The sequence below is a fragment of the Macaca thibetana genome, chromosome 4 (genome assembly GCF_024542745.1).
Source record: "Macaca thibetana thibetana isolate TM-01 chromosome 4, ASM2454274v1, whole genome shotgun sequence".
Taxonomy (NCBI): Eukaryota; Metazoa; Chordata; class Mammalia; order Primates; family Cercopithecidae; genus Macaca; species Macaca thibetana.
Window position 1 is genome coordinate 131,545,637 of NC_065581.1, and position 17,237 is coordinate 131,562,873.

The following is a 17,237-nucleotide window of genomic DNA, read 5'->3' on the forward strand; positions in this document are numbered from 1 at the left end:
TCTAGTTGTATTTCTGTTTGTATGAAATTTGTTAAAATGATTTGGAGACGGTTTCCCTAAACAGTTTTGCCAGTCATTTTATTCCACAAGTTTTGCAGTTTTCTCTAGCATAGAGAGGCAGTTCTGAAATATTTTTTTGGATGATGTATATGATAGACACATTTGGAAACAGAATTTTCTCTTTTTTCGTTTTACTAATGCAAGCTTTACTATACTTACAGTTTCCACCTGAAGAACTTAGTAAACTGACATATGGACCAAAAAATTTTTATTGGAGGGTTTGTGATTCCAAAATGGATCAAATGGTAAGTGTAAATGTACAGTGTTATTTATCTCTAGAGAAAGAAATTTGAGCTTCCTAGAAATGAGTGAATATGACTTAATTAAACTAACTGTTGGACAAAAGTCAGTATGAAATTTCAAGGGAAAGCAGTAATGACTCTTCTTGCTGTCAAATTTATGGGTAGATAGGCAGAACCTAGCACTTGCCTCTGGAAAACACATTTCAGAGCTCTTCTGAAGGGTTTCCACACCTTGGAAAATGCTGCTTATTTCCATAGTAAGCTGCTTCACACTAGTGGCCTTTGAATTTCTAGTTGTCACTAATTAGACACATTTATCCTATGTAACACTGCCGGTCCCCAAGTAATCCACAAATAACATTATCTATAAGTTCCTTGGCCGAGATAAGACATGGTGTCAGTTATTAAGGTCTTTTGTGGCTGGTGGTCCCTAGCATTTTCTTCTCCGACTTCTTGCTTGCTCTGTCAATCTTGTCTCTGCCTCAGTACTTAGCCCTATTTTTTCTATTCAGATTTTCTTCTTCCTGACTCTCCTACTTTTGTCCAATATTCTTATCTTGTTCTTCAGTATCTCTTTTCTTTTGACTCCAATTACTTTTAATATTTGCTTTGACCTGTATCTATGTGTTCCTCAATTAGTCACCGTTACATTAGTGTTTGTTGCTTGGATTGACCTAGTTTCACACTGTGCCTCTGTGCTTTGTTTTGCTATGACTGTCTTGGTCCTCTATTTTCCTCTTTATTCTTGCTGACAGCCAGTAATAATACTTTCATCTGTAATCTATACTCTGTGTCCCCATAGGCACACACACACCCACATATCTGAATAATTTAACTTTTGTAAACATGTATATATATGTATACATAGTGTATAAATTCATAAATGTTTGACCACATATTTGTAATGCAGTCATTCTTTTATTTTTCTTTTTGTTTGACTCTCTTTCCCCTCTTTCCTTTCTGACTACCAAACCTTTTGCCTCTCAACTGTGGGGTAGCCATATTGGCAATCTAGTTTGTATACTACCATATTTTTAACTGTGCTTAAAAATCATATGCATACATACATCTAGAATATACACTTGTACATACAGAACACATACATATAAAATAATGTGTATGTACACACACATACCACACACACACAGAAATACACACTCAAATGTATATGTACACACATATATGAGGGGAGATATTTAACATCCTTTATTGTTTTATATTTCCCATTTAACATTACCCATAAAAATCCTTCCAAATCTAATAATATGGCCCCACATTTTCAACAATAGTTTCAAAATATTCTATATGGTAAACATACCATTATTTATGCATCCTCCCATTAACTAAACCTTCACTTTGTCCAGCTTTTATTTCTGACTTCCATTTGGCCTCTTGGTCTTATGATTTCGGTTATATATTTGATCTTTCTCTCTGACCTAACCCAAAGAAAGACTTTTAATCCTAAAAAGACACATTTATTGTTGAAAAATATTTATAGGTATTTCACTTAGAACTGCTGAATAACAAATTACCCCCCAAACTCAGTGGCTTAAAATATTCATTTTATTTTGCTCCATATTTTGAGGGTGAAAATTCAGGAGTTACTCATGAGGTTGCAATCAGATATTGGCTGAGGCTGCCAATATCTAAAGGCTTGACTTGGTTCAATGTTCAAGATAACTTACTCTCATGACTGGCATTTGCTATTGGTGGTGTTGACTGGAGTACCTGTGGGTGAGAGTTCTCCAGCACGATAGGCTCAGAGTAATTGGACATCTTTCATAGTGGTTGGCTTTCCCTAGAGTGAGAAGTCCAAGAACATCAGGCAGAAGTTGCATGATATTTTCTTACCTAGACTCAGAAGTTACATGGCATCACTTCTTTCATACTGTTGGTTGAAATAGTCATAAATACACCCACATAGATCCTATCTCTGGATAGAAGGAATGTCAAAAAGTTTTGGATCCATTTTGAACAACCAATGTCTATGCTCTGGTCACAAATTATTTTAATTTCTCCTACACGCAAAATACAGTCATCCCCTCTCAAGATTCCCCTTCTCCTCTTTATCCCCCCAAGCATGTATCATCCCATTTCAGCATCAGGCTTGGAGATTCAGACTCTTCTTAACTAAACCAATGCTAGGAAGGAGTCTCTTCAGATATTGTTCCCTGGGTTCATCTCTGTGAGTACCATTCTTTCTGATCTGAAGGTCTGTGATATAAGAAGCACATTATCTACTCCCACACTTCCAGTAGAAATTGGTGGAATAGACATTAGATAACTTAGAGATACTCTCATTTAAAAAGGGGGGAATGGAAGTGATAATCGCCACTGATTTATAGCGTGCCTGGAATAAGCTGAGCACAAATTGCCAGCTTTAAATGAGGGATCAGCACTGTTGCCTGGGACTAATTGTCTGTAGATTTTGGTTTGCCCTCAGAATCTTGCTTCTATCTCTCTGATTCATCTTTCCTTTCCACAAGAAATGACCGGTGTGGCAGCTGAGTCATTTTTTTCAGTCTGCTTCCTGCTCAAAGGCATCCCTCCATTTTGTACTGTCTACGTTCATTTCAGTTCAAGCTTATACAATTCTTTTAAAAACTCTGTAAGCTTCTTGTGTACCAATTTAAAATCCACTCCATTAGATAAAATCCACTCCATTAGATAAAATCCACATGCACAGATCTCTCCCAGGTAAGTCCTTGTGTACCTCGGGCTCCCTATAAGGTGGTTATGAGACCACACTCTTAGCAGTCTTAGAAGCCTTATTATTTAACAGAAAGGCTAACCAGGCAATCCTTAAGATACTTAAAAGCCTTTTTTGTTTGTTTGTTTGTTTGAAAATGTCTCTGAGGCACCATCTAAAATGATTCTGAAGTTTTAAAAATTGCAGTCACAGCATAGTCTTCGTATTGACCATGAGACCACATTTTTCCAGATTCAATATTTATCCTAAGACGTTTTCTTATGTTTAGAATTTTTTTCTGGGAGAGATTGGAAACAGAGTTGTATTCAAGTCCATTAAGCCTTGGCTTCTTTCTATTTTCTCCACATAATCTTGGAAACAACATTTTCTTCTTTGGCTCATCTTGCTCTATCTATGCCTTATAAATATATGGTTAAAAGAAATCAATGGACTTTTTCATTCTGCCTAGCGATCTCCTTAGCCAAATCCATCACTTCCTGAGGCACATTTTCTATTTTCTGTTACTGCAGGAATGGTTTAACTAAATTTTCCCACTATAGAACAAGAATTCCCTTTCCTCCAGCTTCTAATAACATTTTTCTCAATTACCTTGAAGCTCTCACTGAGTATTTTCGAGGGCCATTAGACTTCTGACAGTAGTCTCCTTAATCCTTCCAGCTTTTTCTCAGCACCCAAACTGAGTGTTCAGCACTCAGTCTCAAAGTCAATGCACATTTTTTGGGTTTTGTTGTTGTTATTTTTGTTTTCAACAGTAACCCACTTCTAGGTAACTAATTCTGTTTTGATTACTATTGCTGTGTAACAAATTACTCTGAAACTTAGCAACTTAATCTTTGTTTTGCTCACAATTTTATGGGCTAGGAATTTGGAAAGGGCTTGGAGGAGGGATTCTTGCTTGAAATCTCTTCTGCAGTTGCAGGCATATATCAGCTGGAGATACAGTAGCCTGAGGATACAGTAGTTAAATTGAGGATACGGTAGCTCAGTTGGGCTTGATGTTCAAGATGCCTCCCTCATATTACTGGGAATTTATGTTGGCTGTTCAACAGGAGCTCACCTGGGCTTTTACTGAATGCCTACACATGGCCTGTCCAGCACGGTGGTTGCAGGATAGTTGGACTTATTTCATGGTGCTTGGCTTCTTCTAGAGAGTGTTCCAAGAGGATCAGACTGAAACTGTATCGCCTTTTCTGACTTAGCCTTGGAAACCACATCACTTACACTATATTCTATTGGCTAAAGCAATCCTAAGTTTTTCTGGTTTCAAGGGGATAGGACATAGATAGATCCTTTGATCTACCTTTTGATACGAGTGTCAAGAAATTTTTGACCCATATGTTAAATTCACCACACTAGGGTAAGTGTATCAACAAATGGCCTTGATAATCTGTTTGTTTACTAATTTGAGAGTAGAGCAAACTACTCACTTGAACAATATCCTTCATGCCATGTTGGTTAAATTATTCCTGCAGCTGGTCCAAATGTGGTATCTCTAGCAGTCCATCTTTTTTCTTTAATCACAGGACTGCTGAAAAAGCTGGCTGTAAAATACTAGACTCAGCATGTTGGCAAAAGAAAACAGGGCCCTCAACAAGGCATATCTGGTGACAAAAACAATTTTCAGAACTTTATCTTTCAATTTAGACATCTAGTTTACCCAGTCTTCTCTCTTAGCTTATTAAATAACTGCAAGGGGCACACCTAGACTTTGCCAGCTTTTTTTTTTTTTTTTTTTTTTTTTCTAATACAGTGATGATGGGGTTTCAGGCGGCTCCTGCAGGATAATGTCTTGGCTTGACTAGTAAGTAACACTTTTATATGTGTTTTACAAAGATAAACAGCTAAATCAAAAGAATGCAGATGCAGGTTTTTCTTGTTGGGAAAATGACTGGAGTCTACTGTAAACAGACATCCATGTAGCATATCAAGACTGTCATTAAATCCAGAGGTGACACTTGAGAAGCTCACAGGGGAACTAGTGGCTTTCAACTTGAATGGGAAAAGCGTTTGGAATTTTGGACCCACTTGACAGTGCTTTCTCATTATGGAGGCTGGCATCCCTGTTGCCTGGATCGGCATAGCAGCTTCAAATACAAGGAAAGAATTGAAAAACAGCCAGAGTATTAAATTTATTAGTTAATGTAATATCAGATAGGTCATCAAAGGGCTAAGAATTATTTCACTTAAGATGAAGATAAAATGAATCAGAATTACCTCTTGATTAATCCTCTCATGCTCCATCTTTATCCAGGATAGTCTTGTCCTTTCTTGGTGGTCTGAGGACCTCTCTCTCCTCCACCCACTGGCTCTCCTCTCAAACATGTCCATTGCAATACTGGATCTTTAATTTTCCCCCAGATTGTTAAACTTTTTATAGAGAGCTCCTTTTGCCTTCTCAACTTAACCAAAACACGAATTTGCTCTGATGGCACGCCCTTCCTCAAACCCAGCTGGAGGGGAGGCTGTCCATTCTCCCTCTCCCCAGGTCCTGGGGTTAGAAGATGAAACCAGCTTTCTCCTAGCTTTCTTACGTGACCACTCTGTGATATTGGCACAAATCTTTATTTCCTCTTTCTGAAAACTCTCTGCTCTCTTGGTTTCCAATATGTTATTCTCTGTGATTATAACCTTTCTTCATAGACTTTTTGTATTGGTTCCTTCCCTTTGCCCTGCCCTCTCAGGATTGGTATTCTCTTGGTGTTTTCCCTATCTAAAATCATGTCCATAATCTCCAGCTTTCTCCAAATCCTCATCCTCTGCTTCCCCAATATATTTATTCTTTTTCTGTAGTTCTTATTTTAGTTAATGGTATATTCATCTGGTTGACCACCAAACTGAAAACCTCAGGGTCAACCCTTATCCCAAGGTGTAGTCAGTGACCGCATATGGTAGATGCTGCCTCTAAATTATTTCTCAATTCAATCTCTATCATTCAGTAACTGTCATTGTCTTAGTTCAGACATCATCGTCTCTAATCTGATCTTGGGAATCTCTTACGTGATTTCACTCCCTTTGGGCTCTTACCCTACAAACCGATTCTCCATAGTGATCTTTCCATTACACAAGTGGAAACATGTTATTTTCTTTTATCAAAGTCCCTTGTGGTTCTTTGTTTTCTGCAGGATTAAATTCATTAAACCAGCTCAGCTTTCCAGGTTCATGTCCTGCTTGTTCTTCCTAGCTTTATGGGGCAGCTTTCTACTTCTTTAAAACAGCATGTAATATGTTCTTTCACATACAGACTGGATACACTTAGTATCTGGAGTGTTTTCCTTCCTTGTTCCTTCTTCCTTTGAAAATCAACCCTTTTCAAGACATGGCTCAAAATATTATCTCCGTGGTTGAGTTTCTTCTATTATAGCATCTAAGAAAGAAAATGGAATAAACAATGTTTACTGAAAGTTAGGTGTTTTGCCAAGTGCTTAAAAGTTGTAATTTCATTTGATTTTCATAACAGCTCATGCAGTAATTATTATTACCCTATTTTATAGATGAAGAAACTGGGCTTTAGAGAGGAGGGATAACTTCTTGAGAATGTCAATTTACTGAGGGCAAGGATTGTGTCTACTTAGCTCTATGCCCCCTCAGCACCTAATTCACTAGCTAGCAATAGTAAACATTCAATAAATATTTATTGAAGGAAGACTAATGAAAGGCTATTCCATTAAAGCTGGAGTTACAAAGAGATAAAAATCTGTAACAGAAATTCTCAAAATAGTGGGGGTTATTGTAACATGGGATAGAAAATAGGAGTAGAGGCAAAGGAGAGAAAATGGGGAAAATGTTTTTTTCAAAAAGGAAATGTAAGACTTGATTGATCTCAAGACAGTAACACTTTAATGTTGATATTCATAGGAATACATGGACATAAAGATGAGGAAAGGGTTTCTCTCGTCATATAATGTTTGTGGATTGTGTCAAATCAATAAATCTTGGTAGATAATAATGTACCAAATAAAAAGTAGGAAAAATGAATACAATAGGACACCCAACAATTTATGTATTTTTAAGTTGACATCATTTCCCAATGTGTTAAAAAAATCGTATGATTTTGGTTTTTGCCTCTTCAGTCTATCTAACCACATTATGAATGTTTTACAATTGAGCTAAATTTCTAAAAGTTAAAAACTTAAAAGTAATTTCAAAGCTCTTTAAGGCTTTTATGTTTTTAAAATATGTATTAATGTTTACTTAACTAATATTTGAGATTTATATAATTTTGCCTTGCATTAAATGATAATGTTATAAAGTTTCAGGTGGATCAACATTTAAAAAATTCAACTCTGAAAATATTAAAGTGCACGTGGATATTTTTTAAAAAGAAATGCAAAATAAACATGAAACTTCAAGGCAACAGGTGATATTTGCCATGGAGGACAAATTTTATGTATTTTTTTTCATAAGGTACCTCTAAAATAGATCAAGAACTCCTGGAATTTTAGTGGGTGGTTTTGAGAACGTTCTAGGAGCCCAAACACCTAGTTGTAAATTGAACAAAGTGAGGCAAGAAGGTGAGTGGGATTAATTAAGGGTCATACATAAAGTAAGATTAGAGCCAGTGACCATCACCCAAAACATTTCCAAGTCTTTGATTTCTTTTTATTTTCACAGTTACTATAAACTAAAATAAGTGCTTTATTATCAATGGAGGAACAAGGCCATCTAGTTGATGACATCAGTACATTGGCAGCTTCTGTGGTTTGTTAAGGAAGGGGGGATTCACTTAGGTTGTCTTTCTGTCGCCTTCCCTAGGATGGGCCCCGTGAGGGTGAACACTGCAGAGTCAGAGGCATAAAATGTCATAAATACCCTCAAAATATGGTTTGAGCCTCTAACTTGAGGAGTTACAAGAAACATAACTTAGAAAGAGGTAATTAGGAAGGATGTGCTTATCTTAGGTTTTCCCAGATTAAATATAACCTTGCATTTGAGTATAAAACTGCCAGAGCTAGTAATACTTTGGTTTATTTTAGGGGGGAAGGGAGGGCGGATATTCAGACAAGTCAATTAAAAAAGAAATTCTTGCTTAAGAATTATCTTTATGGCTCACAACTGTGAACTGTTCTATATTCTCTATTTATTAAATAAAAATTATTATTCATGGCCTCTTCACTCCTTTTCATGCTCTAGTCTTAAGTTTTACTCAGAAGTGTAGAAGGATCTGCTTTTACTCAGAAGGGTTTTGAAGATTTCCAGAACCAGGGTCCTTGCGTTTCTCCCACTAGTACTTATCCGAAGCTGAGGGATCCGCTTGGGGCTCTGTGAGAGCAAGCCCTTTGATTGTCCTGCTTTTGGCCAGCTGCCAGCTTTGCTGCGTGATGATTAAGTGTGCTTTTACCCAAAAAAGTTCAGAAAAGCTTTAATTATTCTTGAAAACCAGAAAGTGTTATCAGACTTTGTACACAATTGGAAGCCAGATGATGACCAGCTTTTCTTACCTCTAGACAGATGCTGCTACAAAGAGACCAATCAACAACTGCTCAGCAGAGATACAGATCTGAAGCACAGAAGTGCAATAGACACTCCTCATGCCTTCGCCAGGTACCACTGCACTCCTCTATCTCATGTCATTTCCTGCCCACTCCTCTGGCCTTTCCAAATATCCAGGTATTTATTGGAATTTTTATTATGCCACATGCACAGCCTTATATTTTATATATGGAGGGTAGGTAGCTATAGTTCATTTGGCCTTGCCTGCCACTTTATTCAAACCAGCACAAGGACTCTGAAAAACATCAAGAAAGATTATCACAGTGAAAGAATGAAATAAGGTTTAGGTGCAAAGTAGAGGGAAGGGGAAAAGAGCCTATTTACATTTAGGAGGTGATAAAAGTAAGTTCTTGGATTATTTGAAGTAGGTAATACATATTATTTTATGGAACAAATTGTAATTTAACAAGTAATTATAATTTAAATATAGGACATCTTGTTATAAGCAGTACAATAAGTTGTTGTCTACAGTACTGTTTATAACAAGATGTCCCATATTTTAGGTATTTTCTTACAGTGGAGAACTAAAAATCAATTTCTGATATTTCTCCAATCTGCCAAATAAGATCATTTTCTTACCCCCACCTTGACTCAAGCCTCATGTTCCAGCTTTTTTATTTTTATAACTCTCACCTTCTGGACCCAAGGTGGGAAGAGAACCATTTTCAGCCCTGAATAGACACTCAGTTTTTTGGCTTTCACTAAACTACACAGTCAGATCCAGGTAGGCAAAACAAGCTGGTCTCATTTTGCTTGGAACCTGCTTAGTCAATGCTGATTAAACCTGAATTGCCTTTGTGGTTTGGTCACAGAGTTGGTAACTGAACCTCATTTGATTCAGTCACTGTTGTTTACCAAACTTTCATCCTCCTTCAGTATTGGCCCAGAGTAGGATTCATTCAGTCATGTACTTCCTGGTTTAATATGCACCAGCCGCTAAGGGAGATAAAATAAATGAGATGGATGTAGCCCTGAATTTGGGAACTTAAGGTCTATTTGGGAATACAGATCACTAAGCAGGCAATTACACATCTCTTAAGTGCTGGGAAAGAGAAAGAACACTGTGTTATGTAGTCACCAAGGGAGGATGCATAATCCTGCCCTGAACATCAGGGAAGGCTTCCTGGAAAAGATGGCATGTAAGTTGAGGCCCACAGGATGAGTTGGAGGTAGCCAAGTGACACTTGGAGAAAAGAGTGCTTCAGATGCAGAAGAGAGTGCTTTGGGGTAAGTAGAAGTCTGGAGAAGAGAGGGCATGGCATATCTGAGGAAAGGAAAGGAATTCCACATTAGTAGATCATAATGTATGGGTTTAGTAGGCAAGGGTGGGACTAGGAGGTGGGGTGGGGGACAGAATAAGTAATGGCTTCACTGGGCTTTGTGAACCACATGGCTCAGATTGAACTTTACCTTGAGGGTTTTGAGAAGTGCCTGGAAGAGTAATGTGATGGGATTTGTGTCTCTAAAAAGATCATGCTGGCTAAAGGAAGGAGAATGGACTGGTGCGACACAGCTAGGGAGCTGCTGCATTAGCCCAGCCAAGAGGCCTGTTCTAGTTTGGTAGCATTGAGCCTGCAGGGAAGCCAGTGGACAGGAGATAGGTTTAGGAGGTGGAATTGATACACTCAGTGATTGATGAGATTTAGGGAGTCACAGAGTGGAAGAAGGCGTGCATAATACCTCTGATTCTGGTTGAATAACTGTATAAATTATGGCTTTTTCCCTGAAGTAGAAAAGGAAAAGCATTGGTTTTTCCTAGTTTCCTGCGGTCAGCCATACTTTCTTAACAATTCTTCCCTTTTTCCCTCTTCTCACACTCACTGGTCTTGTCTTTCCCTCATTTCCCTGTTTTCTCTAAGGTTGTTTAGGCATTCAGTAAATACCTGAACAACTCTAGCCTTGCTCTCTTGACCTGGAAATATGGGAGAGACTGTTCAATCTCTCTAGTTATGTTTACAAAGAGCCATGAGCCTCTGGAGGGAGAGAAAAAGGTCAAGAATGAATATTTCCCGTTAGTGCCAAGCTTACCTGAAAGAGCTCCTGGCTTTGTCCCATTTTAGAGGGGCTTAACTTTTCTCATTTGGAAAACCTTGCTTCATTATGTTCATGCATTTGTACCTACTTTCTTCTCTGTTACAAATGTTTTCTACCACTTATTTTTCAGGCAAAGTTTTGCCAATCTGCTTAGGCCCAGATCATCTATGACCTCTTCAGTGAAGCTATTCCCAGCTCCCACAGGGAGAACTTTGTGGCTCCATCCCTGTTCTTCTACATCCCTTTGTCTGTATCTCAATCACAGGACTTACTACCCGTTGTATTGTCTGTCTCCTTCCTCCTCACCTTCCGACCATCCCATCACCTCACACTGGATTACATCATCTCCTTGAAGGCAGGGATTCTATCTGTTTTATTTCTGTTTCTGTCATTGTAAGGGGTTGGACTTACACATACTAGGTGTCCAAGAAGAGTTTAATGAGAAACTATGAATGAATTCCTCATAGACTTTCTTTACAAATTGGTTTAAATGTCCACCTCCCTCCAAATAGTTGTTTTAGTTAAGTTTATTCCTTAGCCAATTTACCAATACATATTTGAGTCTTTCTTATAATAATCGTCCTTTTATGTGAATAATTAAGCCAACCCTGTGAGACTCCTGAGTTTGTTATGAAATGCTAAGCTTCCTAAGGACAGACAAGTGTTGTTTCTGTACAACACTGACCATTCCAATTCTCTCATATAATGTACAGTGTTTCAAAAATCTGGGGTTAATTGTGACACCTTAGGTAAATTACTTAAACCTTTCTAATAAACCTAAGTCAGATATAAAAGGTAATAATTTCTATCCCATTAATATGCTACAAGAATTAGTTGAGAAAAATGCATTTAGAGCATTTAGGACAGTACCTGGAGCACAGTAAAGATGCTCAATAAATGCCATCTTTGCTTAATCTCTGCTTTCTATATATTTAAAATTCATATATATTTGTGATTTTTTTTCAACTTTATCTTAACAGACTGGTGATTGCATGTGTGTATGTGTGTGTATTCATTTAACAGATGTTGATAAATCAACTATTTATTAATTTAACTTTATTTTTCATTTTCATATTTTAGATTTAGGGGATGCATGTGCAGGTGTATTACATGGGTAATAAATCACAATATGTGTGACGTTGACACTTGGGCCCCTCAATTTTCCATTGCCCAAGTCATCAACATAGTACCTGATAGGTAGTTTTTCAACTCTTATTTATTTTGATTTATTTTTACCAGAGTACATACTCATAATTCCATGATTAATGATTAAAGAAAGCAGTGTATATTAAATACATCACCTTGGTCAGAAGAGCACTCATGGTTTCTACATTTGCTTTTGGCAACAACTTTGTTAAATCTCATGTTTTGCTGTTAATTTATCATTTAGCGTTTGCTTATATATTTCTTCTTGCTCCAGTGGGAACTGTATCTTTTAGTTTTTTTGATCCCTATAGTGCTAAGTACTAGGCTTTGTGCTTATTAGGCATTCAGTAAATATCTGAACAACTCTAGCCTTGCTCTCTTGACCTAGAAATATGAGAGAAACTGTTCAAACTCCCTAGTTGTGTCTACAAAGAGCCATGAGCCTGTGGAGGGAGAGGAAAAGAGGTCAAGAATGAATATTTCCCATTAGCACAGAAGACTTTGAGAGCCCTCTCATCTTTTTCTCTGAAGCTGTAGGGAGTTCTGTTTCCTTTCACCAGTGCTCCATGTTGCAGGACCCAAAGTGAATTTTTGGGGAACTCAGGGAAGATGAGAGCTGATCCAAGATTCCGCACTAACCTCCATAGCCACAGTATTCAGAAATCAAGCATCTGGGTTCAAAAATGATGACGTGCTTTAGTGAAGCATGTGGTTAAAGGGCCAGTAAGTCTTCTAATTATGCAATCCCCAGACTTCTATGAATACCAATGATAAAAGAGCAAAGCATGTGCTCTTCCTTCTTCCCTCCCTCCCCCCTCCCTCTCTCCCTCCCTCCCTCCATTCCTCCCTCCCTCTCTCCCTCTCTTTCTTTCTCCCTGCCTTCCTTTCTTTTTTCTCTTTAGAAATGTTTTTACTGTTTTTGTAAAAATGATACATGCTTATCACAAAACAATCTAAGCAGTGTAGTCATAGTATATTTAATCTCTTCTAGATTGCCTTCTTGAATTTCATCAGGATCACCCTTTTAGGGTTAAAATGAGGTCTTGTTTTTGTGGTTCCTGCAAACAATGTAAAGTGACAGCACTTCTGATAGGGTGGCCCAGGCTGGCTTCAGAGGCTTCCCCAAGCCACAGACTGGCCTGAGCTGGATCTTCCAAGTGTTCTGCTTAGATTTTGACGGCAAGGTTTTGCTATCTCAAGATCTCTCTTCCTACATTGGAAAAAATTGACCTAAATGTAAGAACATGCAGCTATGACAACTATTGACACTCTGGATTGAACCAGCTGTTCTTGTTCTTTCTCTTCCTCCACTCCATGTGTGTCCCCTGAGTCTGTGTGCTGGTAAGATCTTCACAGGGAAAGTACAAGTTGACATTCCAGGGTATATGAGTGGATGTGGTTGCCCTGATCAAATTCTTAAGCCATTTTGGAAAAGTTAAGGAAAGCACTAAGAGTTGTGTGTACCTGTATACAATTACTAATTGTAATTACACAAGATACCCATGGGATCCTTACACTTTGGATCTCAAAGTATCGTTCAGCTTTTCTTAGTATGAATTATATCTTACTAAGTGTCATTAAATAGGCATTCTGGGGAAGCTTTTGAGTTTTTCATTGCATTAGGTTTATGAATGTGATATCCACCTGGAAGAGGGAGAAATGTACTACATCACTGCACATAGTAGGCAGACAATAGATATTGTTGCTGGACATAGGAGCCAGGCCAGCACTTGAGTTTTTAAAAAATTGGGTGCCTTGGTTAGCCTCCTCCTTTACAGACTTCTTTAGTATCAGAAAATTTAAAGATCAGGAAGTTTTGTGAAGCTTTTGGTAACCTCTGGTAGTTTACTTTGCAGAGAAGGCAGTATCGCTGTTACTTTGGAAATGTTTCGGGCTGGCTTACTCTCCAGTGCTGCTCCCTTAGGGAAATTTTCTCCTAACTTGACTTTCCCATTTGAATATTTTCCATATAAACTTTGCCTTCTTTCTGCTCATTTTTTTTTTTTTTTGCCCCACTGTAACATCTGCTTGACTGTGATGTCACATTCCCCACCCTCCCCCAGCAAGGAGACAATGAGAAATGACTGTTCATTGATTGCTGAGTATGTGGTATACTGCAGTTATGGGTCTTGACGTTGAAAATGATCTTGTGAAGAGGGTGTGGGAGGAATGGATCAAATGGGATAGTGTGTTGAGAAAGCTTCGTCAAAGTTCATTCACCATTTTTGCACACTTCTTATAGAACAGGTGCTATGCTAAGCATAAAGATATGGGATGAACAAGACAGACTTGGTCCCTGCACTCATAGCTCTGACAGTTTAATGGGGGAAGAGAGACCTGTTTTAAAAGGAAGGCTTTGAGCAAGGATAACTGAGGGACATAACATAGTTTCCTGGGTCTGCAAAAGACTTCTTGGGGTTCTAACTCAAGCAAAAAAGTCTTCTTTGAAACTCAGTTGTCATCCTTTTGTTGTTACTCTTGTTGGAGGACTCAAGATCTATCCCTGACATACATTAACCATCAACCGGGCATGCGCATGTCCAATGTAAGGTACTTGTGTCTTCAGAAAAAGGTCACACTCCAATAAAAGTGCAAATGTTATTGAAAGACAGCAAAGCTCGGTGAATACCAGTATTAATAAAATTATCAGAGGACTAATCTAGGAACATTAAGCTATAAACCCCTGAGTTACATAGTTTACACATTTACTAGTCCAATCCGATTGTCAGGAAACTGAGGAAATGGAACTCAGGAAAAGTCTGTCACAGAGCTAAACATTTGATGAACAAATAAGTAAATGGTTGAATGGATTGGCACCAGTCTACATATACCTTTTAAGATATCTGTCAATTTATTCTAAGGTTTCCTACATATTTTTCTCAGTGATTCTTTTAGTTTCAGAAGTTAGATTAGAATGTGAGTACTTCTGGAGAAAGTTACAGTAACCACTACATTTTATTAATATGATTATTCTTATTATTTCGTAACACCTAATGAGCAATGTCATTTAATTCTATGGGAGTGAAAGTCAAGCAAGCATATTTTAAAATCATTAAGTATAAAACACTAATATTTTAAGAGCTTTTTATTTTCTGCCAAAAATGGACATTAAAAGAGGTTTTTTAAAATTTAATGATTCACCCATTTCACAGATTTAAAAAATGAAGTCTCGACACTTCTCTAGGTTTCACATGGAAAATCAGTGGCAGATGAAAGAAACTCAGGAATTTATTTTTTCAACTTGTGCTTAACCAATTGGAGACAGGCTGTCTCCAGGCTATATTTTATTTCTAATAGCTATAAAGTGAATGAACTCAAAGAACAGTCCAGCGTCCTGCTGCAATTGATATGAAAAAGGACAGGGGAAGAAAAGATTCCTCATTAATGGATTTATATTCTAGTGATAGGGTTAGGGGGTAGAAAGGTCATTTTGAAAAGAAAAGTGAAATATAGAGCATGCAGAAAAATTATCTTGTTATCTGACTCAGAGACATGAGGCTGCATGTTATCCTCTGTTCGTTTATTTTTTCTCCTAGTTTTCCTTTTATTTTTAGATAAATGTGAGTCAGACAGATGAGACAAGAGTAATTTTTAGAAACTCTCTTCTCTTGCAAGCTTTTGGGAGCGGAGTTTTTCTCGTTTTACATGGTCTAATTGGAAGTGCCATTTAATTGCAAAGGAAGAAAATTGGGCAGGTAAATTAGTAAGAACAAATAAATGTCTTGTGAAAAGTTGAGCTTACCTTCTTATTAAGTATATTAGCTCATAATCAGACAAAATTTAAAGCTTAATTAAAAAACTGAAATTGAAGGTCTCTCCAGGTTTTTTTTTTTTTTTTTTTTTTTTTTTTTAAGAGGAAAGGCATTATAACTCTGAAAAGATTTTTTAGTTTAGTAAAGAGCATGGGATTAGAAAGTAACTAACTATTTTGGTGGTTTTATGTTTAGTGACAAGTTTCTTACATATAAACCACTTAATTTAATTTTCAACAGTTACTTCACCAGGGATGTTTTTATTTATTTTTTTCAAAGTGCAGACAAGGAACTTTAAGCCTTGAGAGTGTAAATGTATTGGCATAGTATCCTGGGTTCAAATCCAGCTTTTTCTGGCTCTGACCCTCTGCTCCTTCCCCACCCAAAATTTCTCCTGAGGTATCTACTAGCTTTTGGTATCGGGGATGTGGCTGAGTGAAGCACACTGTGTCCCACTGACTTCACATCCAGACACACACAAGTGGGTGAGATACAGCTTGTGACTCAGGGCATAATGGAATATGTACCAGGCACTGTTGTGGCACAAAGGGGGAATGATCAACTCTGCTTGGACTGAGTGGAGCAGGTCAGCCAAGATTTTATGGAGGAGGAGAAAAAGCCATTTGAGCTAGGTCTTCCTTGTTGAGAAGGCACAGTAGGTCACCTGAGATGGAAGGAAAAGTCTGCCCAGAATGGCTTGAAACAGTGGCATGGAGGATATGATTGCAGAACTGTGAGATAAAATGCAGGACACACAGTTAAAGTTGAACTTCCCATTAAACCACAGATAATGGCTTAGGATATCCTATGCAATAACTGGAACATATATGAACCTGTTATGTGTGGGTTATTGGAAATTCAAATTTAACTGAGCATTCTGTGATTCAGTTTGTTAAATCTGGTCATGCTATGCATTCAGGCTTTGTTGGAGTATATCATGTAAGGCTGGGGGCACCAGGAGGGTTGCTGAGAGAGTTAGGTTGAGGCTTACACTTGGGGAAACTGGTCTTTGCTATACATGGCAAATGGGATTAAAAATAGCTTTACTCTACACAATGGATGTCTGTTCATCCTATGGCTTAGTAGGTCATATATGCCACTTACCAGTTAAAAACACAGTTTGAATAAAGCATTGTCTCTAATGAAAAGTACTTTTTGCTCAAGGAGTCATGTAATAAAATTACTTATAACACATTTTCAAATTAATTCCTAATGTCTGATTATTCTTTTCTCCATAAGAGAAATGTATGAGAAAGGGAAGAAATGCTTTAGAGGGAGGAGAAAGTTAAATAAAACCAGCGAGAGAAAAAACAGATACATTTATATGGCATATATGTGTTTCCTGTTTAATTTTTAAGTGGGGCAAAAAAAGACAGATGAAATTGCATTATCCCTGTGCAAATCCCATCTAAACTAAAGCAAAGATATTTTACTCTGACTCAGGAGCATGGAATTCTTCCCAGAGTCACAGAAGATGGCACAGCCTGGGGACAATCGGGAATCACCTGGAGGATGGCAGGTAGCACTGTTATATTTACTTAAAAATTTGGCCAGGCATGGTGGTTCACCCCTGTAATCCAGCACTTTGGGAGGCCAAGATGGGAGGATAGCTTGAAGCCTGGAGTTTGAGACCAGCCTGGGCAACAAAATGAGACCTTATCTCTGAAAAGATTTAATCTTTTAAAAAAAATTTTTAAATTTGAGGATCACAGATTGTTTAAAAAGGTATTTTATTTTTGTGTTTTTTTCTTATGATGTCCCATGTATCTGTGACATTGGCTCATTTTGCTTGTCTCCTACATT

General features: G+C 37.7%; 1 long non-coding RNA gene across 1 annotated transcript; it reads left to right on the forward strand.

The window, feature by feature from the left end:
• Positions 1-218: 218 nt before the first annotated feature.
• Positions 219-16,953, forward strand: LOC126952902 (uncharacterized). The gene is made up of 3 exons (XR_007725067.1): positions 219-305; positions 8,457-8,553; positions 16,878-16,953. It is a non-coding gene; the product is annotated as an uncharacterized LOC126952902 (long non-coding RNA).
• The last annotated feature ends 284 nt before the right edge of the window (positions 16,954-17,237 follow it).